Source organism: Bos indicus, chromosome 23, assembly GCF_029378745.1.
Source record: "Bos indicus isolate NIAB-ARS_2022 breed Sahiwal x Tharparkar chromosome 23, NIAB-ARS_B.indTharparkar_mat_pri_1.0, whole genome shotgun sequence".
In the NCBI taxonomy this organism is placed as follows: domain Eukaryota; kingdom Metazoa; phylum Chordata; class Mammalia; order Artiodactyla; family Bovidae; genus Bos; species Bos indicus.
Window position 1 is genome coordinate 43,810,913 of NC_091782.1, and position 16,821 is coordinate 43,827,733.

At 44.1% G+C, this 16,821-nt stretch overlaps 1 pseudogene; it reads left to right on the plus strand.

The window, feature by feature from the left end:
* Window positions 1-12,927: 12,927 nt before the first annotated feature.
* Window positions 12,928-13,445, plus strand: LOC109576871 (ferritin light chain pseudogene; annotated as a pseudogene).
* Window positions 13,446-16,821: the final 3,376 nt, after the last annotated feature.

Consider the following 16,821-nt stretch of genomic DNA (forward strand, 5'->3'; position numbering starts at 1 on the left):
CTGCAATCACCATCTGTATATTGTAGGGATATATAAAGTAAAACATTTAGCATCTTACCCGTGTAGTTATTCTTCAATAAACAACAGCTACTGTAATATTTACCCATGACATTTGCCAGTTGGATTATAACCTTTCCTACTAGTCTGTCTTTTTTAAATCATAAAATCCTTGAAGACAGGAGCTATCTCTTCTGCAAAGCCTATAGCAAGGTATCTGCCACATGGGTTCATCGAAAAAACTAGATGAAAGTGAAACAGATCGTTGGTGACCCTAGAGCCAGAAAGAAACTTTGGAGACAATGTGGAACATGGCATCCACCCATGCAAAAAGTGAGTGCACTGCCCAATTCCTGTACATAGTAGGCACTTAATAAATGTTAGTTCTTGTGCCCTTTCCTCTCATTTTACAGAGACAGGATTGAGGTCCACAGAGGTGAAGTAATTGGCTCAGAGTTAAACAGCTTAGTCACAGAAGAGACAAGCGCCACATCTTCTGGGCCAGCGAATCTTTTCATATAACATGGGAAACATGGGATGTGGGAATGACCCTTGACCCCAGCAGTAATAGGTTTACAAACAACTTCTTATTATGGGAAGATTCAAAGATACACGCAAGTGGGGAGGATAGCATCTTGAACCTTATGGACCCATCACGCAGCTCCAACTGTCAACTCTTGGTCAGTCTGTTGTCATCAATAACCCTCTATCCGTCCCCCATCTTCCCCTCCAGAGTATTTGAGGCTAATCCTCAACATCTTATCAAATCCTGACTGTACTTCTCATGAAACTCTTTTTCATGGGTTTCATCTCTAGAAAGGGTCAATTCAGTTGGAAAAGATTCGGATAAGGGGAAACCTCAATTCTTCTCCTAAAAGATACTAGAAATCAGATTCTCAAAACACCATGACACTTGCACACCTTGAGAATCTTGCCCAAGTGAGCACGCCAAACCCACAGTCAGCTCTGATTTGCCTTAATCTCTAGCGATCAGTAGATTTCTTCCCATTCATGTCTCTGCTGATTTTTCCTGTCTTTCTGCTCTCCTTCCCAGCCTGTGTGAATCACCCTCTGTAGTCATTCCCCCCACCCCCCAAAGGCAACTTCTCTGCTTTTCTTGTATAGTTTTACTTCCTAAAATACCTGCTTTCTTCCAAAATCTATCAGTCCTTCAAGACCGATTTCAGGAACTTTATCTGACCTAAAGCCTTTTTTTCAGATGATCTTACTGTTTGAATGAAATGGCTTTTACAGTCTTAGCAGTTTTGAACTTATCTGTTTCAGTTTTATCAGTTTTGCCTCCTTAACAAGGTTGCAGGTTCCTTGATGGCAAGGATTCTGTTAAAAAATCTGTCCGGTATTTCCTCTTATTTCTTCTGTCCCCATCCCAAGGCCAATTGCAGTGGAGAGCTCATACCAAATTGGCTAAGACAGTGTGTTGATTAATCTTTGTGCACTCACATTTTGGTAGTATAGTCAAATCTATTCAGAGATCTTGCCCCAAACATCAAATTGGAATCTGATCTGCTCTCTTGATCCAACTTCCAATTTTCAAGAAAATGGAATAGAGGACATCATAGGGATGCAAACTGGAAATTTTGCATTGTGGGAAACTTTATAGGAAAAGTTTCTTCAATATATAAATTACAGTGAGGGAAAAAAGAAAAAAGAAATGGCAGGGGAACAGATAAGAACTGACAACCAGTCTGTGAAACTTGTGTGGATTCTGATCCAAGTAAACAAACTGAACAAAATGTATGACGGAGATAATTAAATACTTCGTGGATAGTTGATGATGTGAAGGGCTTTACTTTTAATTTACCATTTGAAAAAAAAAATTGTGGTAAAATACGGACATCAATATAAAATCTACTGTTTCAATCATTTTTTCAGTTCAGTGTACAGTTCAGTGGTGTGGAGTATATTCACATTGTAATGCCTTTACCACTGTCCAGCCACAGAACTCTATTAATTCTGCAAAATTGCAACTGCGCCCATTAAACAATAACCCCCAGTCCTGCCTCCCCCAGCCCCTGGCCACCACCATTTCACTTTTTGTCTCTATGAGTTTACTTCTCTAAGAAACTTCCAAAAAAAAAAAAAAAGAATCTTACATAAGTAGAATTATAAAATGTTTGTCCTTTTGTGACTATCTTATTTCACTTGACATAGTGTCCTCAAGGTTCATCTAAAAGGGGTATTTTTTTTAGAGTAGAAACTGTTTTGTGCTTTGTTAAAAAAAAAAAGAGCCCTTATCTTTTAGAGATATGCACTGAAATATTTATGGATAAAATGATAGAAAGTCTGGGATCCGCTCCAAGATAACCTAGTTGGGGAGTGGCTGGGGGTACAGCTGAAATAAAATTAGCTGTAAGTTATTAATTGTCACAGCTGGGTCATAGGTACATAGGGGGCCAGTATAATATGTCTATTTTGATCTATGTTTGACATTTTTCATAATAAATTGCTTTTTAAAAAAGTATCTGGAAGGGAACGTGTGAATCATTGAACACTTCTGTGTCCTCTGCGGCTCTCTGCTCTTTTGCAAGGAGGACATTTGTGGTCTGGGAGGATGATGGCCTGTGTTCTCTGTCGGGTCAGGCTGGGAGCCTGGGCAGAACTGCTTACATGGGCTCTCTGTGCCCACTGATACACTGCGAAGAGTATGTATAAATCAGCCAGCCCGCAGCTAACCCTCGTTGATAGATTGATCTGGTTGTACTGTGAGGTTCTGGGTAGAGGTTTAGAATCCAGACACACAAAGTCAAGAGATTTGTGCTTGTGGCCATTCCTTGTGTGTGGGGATTGACTCAGCATTAGCCAGCCTGTCTGAGGCCTAGAAGGGCCCATACTGGGGAATGAGAGGCGACCCTCCCAGGGCACCCATCATGGGCTTGTCAGCTGTCTGAGGGCCTTCAGCCCGGAGTGGAGGGGAGCCTGGGGGCAGAGGGGTGAAGGCAGCCTCAATGTGTTAAGCTGGAAGCCAGGCCGGCTCATCCTAGGGAGCAGGAAGTACCCTGCTTCCTTTGAGGAGCTGAATTAACTCTTTCAGGCTCACAGAATTGGTTCAGTAATGACAACCCCCGGTGGCCTTAGGATTTCCCCAATGGGGTTTTTAATGAGCCAAGTCCACCCTGTGCTCCCCATGCCACAATTTAACGGAACTGGCTGGTAAACTCAGCCAACAGCTAGGTTGAATAAGGTCTCTCTCTCGGAACAGCCCAGGTGTTCTTGTGAAGGGATCGGTTGGGGCCTTCGGAACTGAGAAGGGGCAACCTTGTTAGAGGCGGCGGGTAGACGAGCCCTCCAATCCTCATTCATTTCCAGAGCAGGGGTTGCAGTTTCTTGTACCCCAGCCCGTCCACCGATCTTTTGTGTTTCCATCGAGTCTTAGTTCCTTGTTTCTAATTTGCTACGTAATTTCTCTTCAGGCTGGTAGCTTCAGAGAAAAGGAGTAGCAGTAAGCAAGTTTTAACTGACAGGTTTTGAAACCTGAAAGTTAAACCCCTAGACAGGTTAGCAGTTGCATTGAAAACCCTTTAAAGAAGATTGCAGCTGAACTGATTTCCAGCTTTGCAGGTGGCAGTGTTTATAATTGAGCAGCTCTGAAATGCAAAGAAAAGGTTTACTTTTATTTGCAAAATATCTCAACCCCACCCCACAGCAACATGGAAGGTTGGAGAAATAGGAAATTTGTTAATTAAATATCTATAATTAAATAATCAATTTTTAAATTAAATACCACCTTGGGAGGTGTTAAGGACTTTGCCCCACTTTCTTTTAAGAAGAGAAGTAGTGATGTATCCTGCAACTGGACTTTTAAAGAAAAGGGACTACCTGTTGTCCAGTGGTAGAATCTGACTGCTAATGCAGGGGACACGGGTTCGATCCCTGGTCTGGGAAGATCCCACATGTGTGGGGCAACTAAGCTCATGTACCACAACTCCTGAAGCCCGGGGGCCTTGAGCCCGTTCTCTGCAACGAGAGAAGCCGCCGCAACGAGAAGCTACTCACAACTACAGAGTAGCCCACCCCTCCACCATAACTCGAGAAAGCCTGCAAGCAGCAACGAAGACCCAGCACAGCCAAAAATAAACAAATGAAATTAAAAGAGAAAAGCGAGGAGAACTGACACCTAAGTGGGTTGGTCAGTGGCTCCCACTCGAGATAGAAATTTGCTCCTTGAGACTGTCAGAGTGCCTTCAGTACCCTGGAAGTGATAATTAAGCCCAATATTAGCCTGGCATCTTGAAAGGGCTAACTTCCCTCTCAAGGCCACACGGCTAAGGCTTACTTCTAGAGAACAGACTCCCCTCTCCCCTTCCCTTTTCCACGACATCCCCCGCCCCCCACCACCTCTCCCCATCCCAGGGTGGAGTGGTTTGTCCCCTGGTCCTGAGAGCTGAGCTGGGGTTATGCAGCTCTGAACTTCCCAAAGGATTAAGTGCCTTCATTTTTAATTGTATTGTTTTTTTCTTTGGTCTCACCATGCAGCATGTGGGGTCTCAATTCCCCAACCAGGGGGTGAACCTGCACCCCCTGCATTGGAAGCATGGAGTTTTAACCACTGGATCCCCAGGGAAGTCACCCCAGTAAGTGCCGTCAGAGTCAGGCGGTCCTTGCAGTCACCCCAAGGAGATGACCGGCTGAAGGACATTAGCACACAGATGTGTCCTTTGCGGTTGCTGTGCTGTTATGAATAGTTAAGTCTCACTAAAATGATCTACCCATAAAGCCAGGAAGGCACCTGCTATTCCCTGGAGCATTGACTTTGGAGTCAGGCACATGGGTTTGGATCCTGACCCTAACCTTTCCTAGTTGTTTGATGCTATTTCGAGCCCTAGACTTTAGTTCTTTCTCTGCAAAATGGGTTTGACAGGGAGCTAGGGCTTTCCATGGAGGAAGACTCAGTGAGAGCTGTGGCTCAGAGCTTGGCTCAGGGTGAGTTTCAAACCCTGTGAGCTTTGGTTATTACTGGGAGGTCCTCACTGTCTGGCCCCTGCCTCCTTCTCCCCGCTCCCCCAGGAACACCCCCAGAGCTTCTCTGGGAGGTCTCTGCAGGTCCATCCCCTACTGCGTTTCCAGCACAGTTTTGGGGGTGCGTTTATTACAGCCCTTCACCACGTGGTATTGAAACTGCTGGTTTACCCCACCTTGATGGTGGATGTGAGCTTCCTGGGTGGTGCTAGTTGCCTAAGAGATGAGGGTTCGATCCCTGGGTCGGGAAGATCCCCTGGAGGAGGGCAAAGTGATCCTCTCCAGTAATCTTACCTGGTGAATCCCATGGACAGAGGAGCCTGGTGGGCTACAGTGCATTAAAATAGGGGGGCAATCAGTGAAGTGCAACTCCATTTTACTTCTTAAGTGTCTAGCTAGTAGGCACAGTTTTATCTAACAAATGCTCACTGAATGTCTACTGTAAGCAATGATCTCAAGGAACACTTACAACAACCCCAGGAGGGGTTGTTACTATGACCTCCCCTCTTTCACAGGAGGGGAGGAGGTGGCTTGGAGCAGTCCAGTCAGTTGCCCAAAGCCAACGACAAGTAAGGGAGCAGGGCTGGGATTCGAACTGAAGACTGTAAGAGCTGGGACCACATCCTCTCTCTCTTTGCATTCTTAGAAGCAAGCGCAACTCCTGACACTTGGTCAACACGCTGTTGCCCTAGAGTTGTGGTCACTCTTTGCCCTACCAAGCTAAAGAGGATGCTGGTGAGTCTTAAGTCAGCCCTCTGTGCTGGGCTCTGTTTGTTCTCGGATCTGGACCATGCACGACAGGCTGATCTGCAGAGGCATTGCCCAGACTCCCTTGCTGACTGCCTTCCAGCTTGGTTCCGCCAACGGGAGGCTGCCCTGGGGGAGCTGCAGCCACAGAGGAGGTGCAGCCATGGTCAAAGATGCTGCCTAAAATGGAAGTAAAGGGGAAAAATTCGGACTTCTTTCCTCCAGCTCCCCAACCTCCACCCGATGCCCCCATTGACTGAACGTATCTGGATACCAGTGGCAAAGGGCCCTGAGAGATGGCGTTTGTGCAGGTCAGTTCACCTGTGACGCAGAGCGGAGAACACGTATTCAGTTGCTCAGCCGTGTCCGACTCTATGTGACTCCATGGACCGTAGCCTGCCGGGTTCCTCTGTCCACGGGATTTCCCAGGCAAGAATGAGGGACTGGGGTGCCATTTCCTCCTCCAGAGGATCTTTCCAACCCAGGGATCAAACCTGCGTCCCCTGCGGCTCCTGCATTGCAGGCGGATTCTTTACCACTGAGCTACCTGGGAAGCCTGTGGAGCAGGGCTGACCGCAGCCAGGGAAAGTGTCCCTCCTCTCTAGGTTACAATTTCTTCTAATCAGAAGCTTGGCTCAGATATACATAGAACATCCTTAATTGGGAAAGGCTCTCTGGAAATGAGAGGGTGGGGAGTTAGGGGGTGGAGGGTAAGGGGCAGGGTGGGAAGCACAGATATTTCTTCCGGTGTTCTATTATTGGTATACATTTTTTGTTTACTGGTTGACTGGGGCTTGTGAAACCTACAAGTCAAAGGGATATGTGTTTTTAACTTGCACAATTAAAAAAAATGTCCATTTACCTTGTGAAAAATGGCCACTTAGCCTGAAGATGTTGTATTCACTTAAGATTCCCACTAGGGTGGTCATGGGAACATCGTTCATGAATTTGTGGCAGAATGAGACTCGTCAATAGCTCACTTAATAAATATAGATTAAAAGGATATCCAATATCTGCCTTAAACCCACAAAGGAATATAAATTTGCAGCAAGAGATCAAGACTCTAATGAAGGCAGCAGGAGATGGCTTTAAAGACAATTCCCTATTGCAACTTGATGATGAAAATCAGTCTTAACTGTGCATTTAATTTCTTTTGTGGGTTCAGAGCACATCCCTGAAGTTTCATCCAGAGAAGGTTAATCATGACAGTCTTTGGAGCCTACAAAGCTTCCACAATAATATTGGGTAGAGTTCGTAAAAGATATTTGTGTGAATTAAAATGTTTTGCTTATTTTAAGTGAGGTGGTATTAAAAAAAATAAAAGAAGAACCGGAAAAAGTATCATCTTTGTAGAAATCCTTGAAGCAACTAATATGGGAAAAGATAGGGGATTATTAAGTACAAAGCATACATTTGTAAAAAAAAAATACGTTTCTCACTCTCCACAAAACCCGTGCTCCCACAGCAAAATTCTATGCACTGAGTAATGAAAGGGATCTTTTTATATTAAAAGGAAATAAAAAAAGAAGAACGACAACAAGACTTGCCCGATGAGGTGGCTGAGACCTAGTCAAAGCGGGACATTTCAGAGGCCCGTGGCGGGTCCGTAAAACCCGTGCCCTCTTTCTTGCCTTTTTTCTCATTGATTTTCCTTTTTGGCCCTCTCCGTGCCTTCCAAGACCGGCTTAAATTGTCAAATAGGCCATACTTTATGATGTTTACCTTTGTTCCATGTATAGCCCTGCTCCCACATCTCCTGGTCTTGCTTCCTCTTTATTTCTGAGGTGCTCACATGTTACAGTGCATAAGGATCAAAGGAGAATTTGGGTTAATAATTCAAATTCCTGGGCCCTGGTGCCCATGATTCTCTTTCAGTAATTCTGTGTTGAGGTCCAGGGATCTGCAGTTTCATCAAACCCCTTAAGGATTTCTATTGTATAAGGTCTTGAGATAAAACTGTCAGGTTACTGGATAAGAAGTGACCTTTTTCCAGGATATTTTCATTGTATTGATGGAGGAAGGGATTTTCAGTTGTACCTACACGCACTGGGGGCTTCCCGGGTTTCGCTAGTGGTAAAGAATCTGTCTGCCAATGCAAGTAGACGGAAGAGATGCAGGTTCAATTCCTGGGTAGGGAAGAGCCTCTGGGGGAGGGCATGGGAACCCATTCCAGAATTCTTGCCTGGAGAATCCCATGGGCAGAGGAGCCTGGCTGACTCTGGCCCATAGGGTCACAGTCAGACACGACTGAAGTGACAGCACACATTCATGCACAGGCACCAGCCATCCACACGTCTAGAGAAGTTCTAGGTAGGGCAGAACTTCCTGGAAAATCCTGTGGTCAGGCCTGTAGTTTTTCTTGCTTTTTTTGCCCCTCCCCTTTCCCCTGTAGCAGTGGGGGTGAAGAGGGCCCCCAGAGGTCAAAGGGGGTTGTCTGTCTCTGGTTTGAAATTCAAGGACTTGGAGAGTCCGTGACTCTCATTCTTTGGTAGGCTACTTTCCAGCTTTGATAGGTTTTTAAAATTTAAGACAAGCTAAAAAATAATCAAAACCTGTACTCAGAACTTGTCTTACACATAACAAATTTCTTCAGTAACATGAATGAAGGGAAATCGACTCTGGTTTCAAAAATGGCTCCCCTACCATCTGTCAGCGCACCTGAAATCCTACCATTACAAATGATGGCCTTTGGACCCTGGAAAATTGCTGGATCTCAAAAAAGTCTCACTGTGACAATGCACACACTTCTGAGTCAGTATTACCTGAAACTGGAGTCAGTGAGCATTTTGGTGAGCGTCTAAGATGATTGGAACTGGGACCAAAAAGAATGGAGAGAAGAAGACAGAGGAAAGGAGAGTTTTGCTCGATGTTGGTTTTGCTCTCAAGTGAGAAAAATGTCACCCTTCCCCACTTAATCATTTGTACTGTTAGCAAATAAAAAAATTTAAGTTGAAGGAAAAACAATAACAACAAAAAACCAAACCAAGTAGGAGTGACTGTTTGGATAAATTCCAGACAACAGAAATAATTCCTACAACACTGCAAATCAATTCTCCAAACTCTGAATAGTAGTGTAAATATCTTTTTACTGTATATGTATTTTTTTGATATCAATATATAAGAAAGTAACAGTATATTTATGTTCCTATGACATAATACATATTGAAATCAATTTAAAATGTTACTTTAAAATACTGAAGGCAACTACAGTAAGTTTGAAACATTGGGTGAAAGTATTCAATATAAATTTAAATTGTGCAACTACAAAGGGGAAATTGGGGTGGAGGGTAAACTAGGAAATATGGGATTTACAGATACAAACTACTGTACATAAAATAGATAAGGAGCAGATTATTGTATAGTGCAGGTAACTATATTCAATGTTCTGTAATAAGCCATAATGAAAAAATCTGAAAAAATGATGTGTAACTGAATCACTTTTCTGTACACCTGAAACTAACAATATTATAAATCAACTATGTGTCAATGAAAAAAAAAACAGGAAACTTTTTGAAATATGTATTTGAGTCATGCGAGTTGTATTAAATTATGTCAAAGCTTTGTAAGAGTGAAACATGGTCTTTCTCTTTTTTAAAATTGAAGTAAAGTTGATTTGTCTCCTTTTGAACAGTTGTAGAAGTAACGTTTTTTAAGGAGTCACCGATCAGACTTCATTTTTCTCTTTATTCTTTTCCTGTCTTATTTCAGCACTTCCTTCAGCGAGTACATTGTCTGCAAAAGTTTCTCCCAGCAGTGCGCATACGAAGTTGATTTCTGAGCAGCACACAAACTATTAAGGGTTCTCTTTTCTGGTGGTGGCTCTGAGGAATCTTATGACCTTGGCAAGTTATCTTTGGATGCTTTGAATGCCCCACTGATAAAGTGGAGATAACCAGGCCCATTATTCAAAAAGGATTCATAAGATACCATCTACAAACTTTCTTAAAATCAGGAAAAGAGCATCTTACAAGTGTCCTCCCTTCTCTTCTCATTAGCATGACTGCAGTTACATCTGGGGGCTTTAATTTGCCTTCAGTTCAGTTCAGTTCAGTTCAGTTGCTCAGTCGTGTCCAACTCTTTGCCACCCCATGGACTGCAGCACACCAGGCCTCCCTGTCCATCACCAACTCCCGGAGTTAATTTGCCTTAACAAATTACAATTTGTTAGTTTTATAAGAAGTGCTTGGTTTTGTCATTTGCTCTGAGACAAAGGGAAGGAAAGTACCTCCAGCCCCCCAAAAATCACAAGAGCTATCTTATAACAGGCTGAAACTTCCTGAAAATGTAGTTTTTTTCCCAACTGTAGTAAAAGTCAATTTCTGAATAGAAATCTCCTGTTTTGATAGTCTAAAATTTTGTGTATCATTCTAACCTCCGTTTTTGAGCACTTGTTTTACCTTGAATCACAAGTTGCCAGACTGTGAAGGGTTCTAGTAAGATATGTTGCAACCACTGCTAACCAGCAATTCTGATTCCAGGCATTAAGACTGCAACAATCTGAGCCACATATGTTCTGTCTAATCAGATGGGTGTCTCCCTACAACCCCCAACGCCCCTACTGCCACCACCAAGATGGTTTAGGGAATTTCCTTTCTCATTGTCTAGGCTCTAAGCAATGGCAACAAGAAGTGCAAACGAGTGTTCAACCGTGAATCTGGTTTTGATACTCTTTCCAAGTCCCCAAGCATGTGCATTTGCTTGGAGAACTGCACACTCTGCAGCAGGCCCTTGCACATTTATACCCGTGCACGGCCTTAATGGGAAACATTTGAGTCTAGCTGCAAAGACTTGCTCAGTGTGAAATCTGTTCCTAACACAATGGTCAGATTGAAAGGAGTTTCATTACATGGCTGGACGTTTCTCCTTTCTTTGGGGAATATAAAAGGTGAATGCAATACTTTCCAGTTTAACGTTACCACCAAACGTCATAATCTTAACCTCAAAATCAACTCCCAAATTTATACAGAGAACCAGAGGCCTTGAGCTGGCTGCAATTGCCTGTCTGATCTTGGTTAAGTACCAAAAAGCCAGGGAGAGTTCAAAGCAGGGCCAGGAGCAACTCCACACTTTAATCCACACTCTCTTTTCCTTCTCCATCTTTAGTTTCCTTCTCTGTCCTCTGGTATGAACTACAGTATCTATCTGTTTCAATAACCCTAGACACCGTAGATTCTAAAACAATGAGGAACGCATCTTTCCTTACTGATACTGACAGGCCCTTTGGTCAGAAAATGTCCCTCAACAGATGTTAGAGAACGTGGTCATAAACCAGAAAGGTATCTGTTACAACTTGAAGGCCATTTTATTTCTAGCTCTCTGAATTCAGCTGGATAAGGTTTGATTTTTTGCAAAAAATCCCCCTGCCTTTCCTCAGAAACCCCTTTTGAGGCTTTGAAAGTGAAAGTGAAAGTCGCTCAGTTGTGTCTAATTCTTTGCGACCCCATTGACTGTAGCCCACCAGGCTCCTCTCTCCATGGGATTCTCCAGGCAGGAATACTAGAGTGGGTAGCCATTCCCTTCCCCAGGAGATCTTCCCAACCCAGGGATCGAACTCAGGTCCCCCCACATTGCAGGCGGATTCTTTACCATCTGAGCCACCAGGGAAGCTTGAGGCTTTAGGATACAGGAAAGCAGTTATGGCTTAAGATAAGTTGGTGTCTTTGCATTACCCTCCCCCATCTTCCCACCAAGAAATAAAGAAGACAGAAAAGACAATTACAAAGCCACACCAATAATAAAGCAAGAAGGAATTCTTTAAATTCATTATTCGAGGTACTGTGCTTGGAAATTGAATAATGCCTTTTTTTTTTTTTTCCAGTCTAAGCATTCTGGATTTTATTTCAGTCCACTCAGAGTGTTGGAAGACAGTTTTCCCTTCTCTTTAGATTATTTTAACTCTGGCTAAAGAACACATCTGTTGAAATAAAAAAGAATTGATTTGCATCCTGACTTTGAGGTGAATGACTGCCTGAGTACTGACTTAGCCTGAAATTCACTTCCTGTCAAAAGGACCACTTGGCGTAAGTGAATTCAGCTTAAAATTCCTAATAATTCTACGAGCCTTGGCATAAATAAATGAAAATGGAGTTTTAATGCTGTACGGATAATGTCTTCTTTCCCAAGAAGATTTAGGCCCTGGAACATTAACCAAACATAGACAAATAAATAATGAAAAAGAGGAATGAAAGGGACAGAAATGGCACGCTAACTCAAGCAGTACTGATAACGGGTGTGTGTGGCCTTGCTCCCACGTCACCCAGAGCCCGAGTGAGATCTCTACTTGCTGAGATAAACATTCCCAATCTGTCACTTTTGCATCCCCTGCCCCGCCAGGTCCTGAGTTTGGGCAGGAATGGAAGGGAGAGCCAATATGCTCATATTTTCTTTGCAGAGCTCCTGAGGATTTCGAGAAGAATGTACAGGGCAGAGTCAGGAATGTCTGTTAATGCAAATGCAAGAGAGGCCTTGTATTTGCGTCATAGGAGTGTTGTGGCATATATACAGATGTCCCTTGGAAAATGTAATCTGCCATGTTCATATCACATGTTTCGTTTTTGTTTTCTGCAATGCGATGTTGACATCTCCCCATTGAGAAGGTTCCCTACCTTTGAATCTGAGAAAATCTTTGTAACTGCAGTAGGATGCAGCGGAAGGGATAGAGTTTGACCTCTGAGGTGAGGTCAAGAAGGGTCATGTGGCTTCTGTCTGGCTCCCTCTCTCTCAGGATGCTCACCTTGGGAACCCAGCTGCCACGTGGTAAGGAAGCCCTGGCCACTTGGAGAAGCCACTCACAGGTGTTCCAATCCACAGTCTGAGCTCAGAGGTGGTCCTAGGCAGGGCGAGGAGGGGAGAAAGGAGGCTGGGGGTTGGGGGGAGATGGAGGAGCCCGGAAATCACCCCTAGTGTGCTCACTAGCCAACTGGAAATGTCTCTACTATGCTCACTAACCAACTGGAAATGTCTCTACTGTGCTCACTAACTGACATAGGGAGACAGCTTTCAGTAGCTTTGCTCCACGGACCCGTGGATCTGTCTCCTGCTTCAACAGTGTTTGGACAGAACGGACCCAGGGATGCCCCTCGCTGCAGCCTCTGACCACCCTCCAAACTCTTTTTGCAACCTTCAGAATCAGCCACACAACTGTCCTCAACCACTGGGACCAGCCAACACCACTTTTTGAGGTTAACTCCTTAATACCCACCAACCATGAGCTCCCAGATTCATCAGAATTTTTTCACCTAGGTAGAGACTGCCGTCAACCGCCTGGTCAACCTGCATCTGTGGGCCTCCATCACCTATTTCTCCCTGGGGTTCTATTTTGACCATGATGATGTAGTTCTGGAGGGTGTGGGCCCCTTTTTCCATGAATTGGCCAAGAAGAAGCACCCAGTGTCTCTTGAATAATGCAAAACCAGTGCAGTGACCGCACCCTCTTCCAGGACGTGCAGAAGCTTCTCGAGACAAGCACGGAAAATCCAGGATGCCATGGAAGCCACCCTTCTCATGGAGAAGAACTTGAACCAGGCCATTTTGGACCTGTGGGCCCTGGGTTCTGCCCGAGCAGACCCCCACCTCTGTGGTTCCGGGAAAGCTGCACCCTGGATGAGCAGGAGAAACTCACGGAGAAGATGGGCGACCATGTGACCAACCTGCACAGGCTGGCCGGTCCCCAGGCTGAGTTGGGCAAGTATCTCATGGAAAGGCTCACCCTTCAACATGACTAGGAGCCTCTGGACCCCGGCTGCCTTTGAGTAGGCCTTCTGGGGCCAGGGCTTCTGTCTGGAGCCCTTTTCTGCAGCCCCTAGGCAGCATTTTAATCATCTTGAAGCCCTCTCCCAAGCTCTGGACCAAGCAGAAACAATAAAGTTTTTTGCAGGGGGAAAAAAAGGGAGAGGGGGGCATATAGAATTTCCCATTTGTTCTAGAAGCTGAGATACCCCTAGGAACAGACAGGGTCTCCTCCCCCTAAAGGGGATGCCCACACCCTTTCTCTCTGGGCATGCATCGCTGCCTTGCTTCTATCTCATCTCAACAAGCCATTTCTCTATGGGCTGACCCACTTGTTGTTGTGCTCTGTCTCTAATAATAAACTTTGCATCTGCATTTACCAAAAAAAGACAAACAGCCCCCTTCTCAGTTCCTGCTGGAGAAGACTCTGTAAATTTAACTGACTGAGCCTTCCACAACTGGGAGAACCAAGCTCAGATTTTCTATAATCCTGACCAAGTTTTGTAGTTACAGTGAACACATGTCACGGGAATTAATTTGTTCTTTGAAATAAGAGTTCCCCTTTGTAACAGATGAATAAACAAAGCCTAGGGAAGCTGATGGTGAATCTCCTTCATATGACTCCTGGGGATGATGGCTAAGTCATCTTTGCCCCTTATGTTTGACTATTTCCATAAAATCACCGGGGTCTGCTTCCCCGTGCTTGCTAAGTCGCTTCAGTAGTGTCCGACTCTTTGCGACCCCATGGACTGTAGCCCGCCAGGCTCCTCTGTCCACGGGATCCTCCAGGCAAGAATACTGGAGAGGGTTGCCATTTCTTGCTCCCCGGTAGACAGCCGCTTATGCTTAGTTACTTACACAGCAGACACTCCAGACCAGAAAGCATTTGCGTGGAAACTTATGAAGATCTCTGCTCTCTTTCCCCAGTTTGGTTGGGCGAGGTGCCCTCCTTGCCTTACCCCCTGGTGCTGTGCCTTCGCTCTCAGAGGACTCACTTCGTAGCTGCCTTCCCTTGCTGGATGGATATTCTTAGAGGGTAGAGAGAATGTGAGCCTCTTTTCTGGATCCAAAGTACAGTTCTAGGCTCAGAATAAGTCCACAGTGAAAGTCTGGGGAATGTCGAATGAATGATGCATGCCTGGGCGACACCACCCGGACTCCATCCCCCGTTAGCATCCTGTGTTGTGTTTTCTTGGCTGTCCCTGCTCTGGGAAATAGGGATGGTGCAGGAGGAGCTGCTCCTTCTAGGATGGATCTGCTGCCCAGCTGCACAGACTGAGGTCAGAAGAAAGTCCTCAACTGTCAGCTCCTCCAGGGTCTGCTTTATCTGCAGAAAGCCACCTTGCCCGACTTGTTATTGTTCAGTTGCCAATTCGTGTCCGACTCTTTGTGACCCCATGGACTGCAGCATGCCAGGCTTCCCTGTCCCTCACCATCTCCCAGAGTTTGCCCAAGTTCATGTCTGTTGAATTGGTGATGCCATCCAATCATCTTATCCTCTGTCACCCTCTTCTCCTTCTGCCTTTAATCTTTCCCAGAAGCAGGGTCTTTTCAAATGAGTTGGCTCTTTGTATCAGGTGGCCAAAGAATTGGAGCTTCAGCTTCAGCATCAGTCCTTCTAACAAGTATTCCGGGTTGACTTCCTTTACGATCGACTGGTTTGATCTTCTTGTAGTCCAAGAGACTCTCAAGAGTCCTTCAGCTCTCTGCCTTCTTTATGGTCCAGCTCTCACATCCGTACATGACTTCCCTACTCAAGGCCATGCCACATTCTGAATCCCATGACTTAATACAAGAGGAGGTAAAAGTGGCTCTTGGTCCAGTGGGGTCCAACTCACATGGTACTCTTTTACTCTAAAACTCCCTGCCTGGTAAACTGAAGAATTTCTGAGCCTACATCACACTTCAACTCCCCATTTGCCCATTTTCATCGTCCCATCTTCTTTTCACAGGTGCTGGTCCTCAATAAAAATTTTATGCTGCAAAGTCCATCTCACTGTCTTCCTCTGGGGAACTCAATCCACAGGAATTTTTCTTGTCTTTGATTCATTCACAAGGCTCTTTACCTTTGGTCAACTTGACTGTTTACTGAGTTAACTTACAATGTTGATTTTGTGAAGGTTTAAAAATATTCAATTCTGATTATGGCTCAGGAGACAATTGATAACTCCAAACGAAGGCTGGGCATAATATCCATGGAGGGCTTACTTGGAAAGGTTGGTAATGCCTTTTTCATTGACACTTAGGAAGATACGTTCAGCTGAAATTAGACATTTTTGTGAGATCCCTGCATTGACTGATAATACTCAGATTCTGGTTTTCTTTTTTCTTGATCACTATTCTGCTGATCTGGATTATCAAATGCCCTGCAGAGAAAAATTGCTTCAGCTGACAGATATCAAGTTCAAACCATATGAGTCCTACTTCTCTGGAATTTTGCCCTCTCAGGTCCTTGGTGCTTTGGTACCACTCTGATGCCCTCAGACAGCCTCTTCTTCCCCATCTTCATGTTTTCAATCATTCTTAGGGGGAGTGTTACTGTTACAAATTAATCTGCCACAGCTGGGGGCAGAATTGTTTAGGATCATCTTCTTTCCAACTCACTAATCTTAACCAACAGAAGTGATTTGAAAGAATAGATGTTATCTTTTGTAAAGAAGAAGGGGATCTCAGATCAAAAGATTATTAGAGGAAAAAATTTAATATTGAGCAGGTTCTGGAGAAGTGTGTGTTATTTTTCAATCAGAATTTTCTTAGATTTATCCTCAGGAAAACATGGCTTTCATTTCCCCATTATTCTTGTTGTTCAGTTGTTAAGTCAGGTCCGACTCTTTGTGACCCCACGGACTGCAGCACGTCAGGCTTCCCTGCCTTCACTAACACCCTGAGTTTGCTCAGACTCACGTCCATTGAGTTGATGATGCCATCCAACCATCTCATCCTCTGTCACCCTCTTCTCCTCTTGCCCTCAATCTTTTCCAGCATCAGTCATTTCCAATCATTTACCCATGAATGCATTCAAATTTTATTTCTTCCTGTTATTAGTTTTTATTTCTTTATGTTAGTTTTCCTAAATCCATCACTTTGTACCACAGAAAGTTATCTAAAGTTAAATTTTTGAGTAAAATCCTTTATTTTGAAAACATTTTAACTCTCAAGTTAACTCTCAATTATTTACAGTGAAATATAGGGGAAACTTGTATTCGTAATTCAAATCAATGAATAATTTAAAAATTTTATCTTTGGTTTTGAATGCAGGTCATATTTTGCTTGTTAAAGATCTATCTTCCTGATAATATTTTCCTTAAATATGTTGACTTTTAAATCTATCTTTCTTGTCCAAACAACATTTTCTTTTTTGTGTGTCAGAGT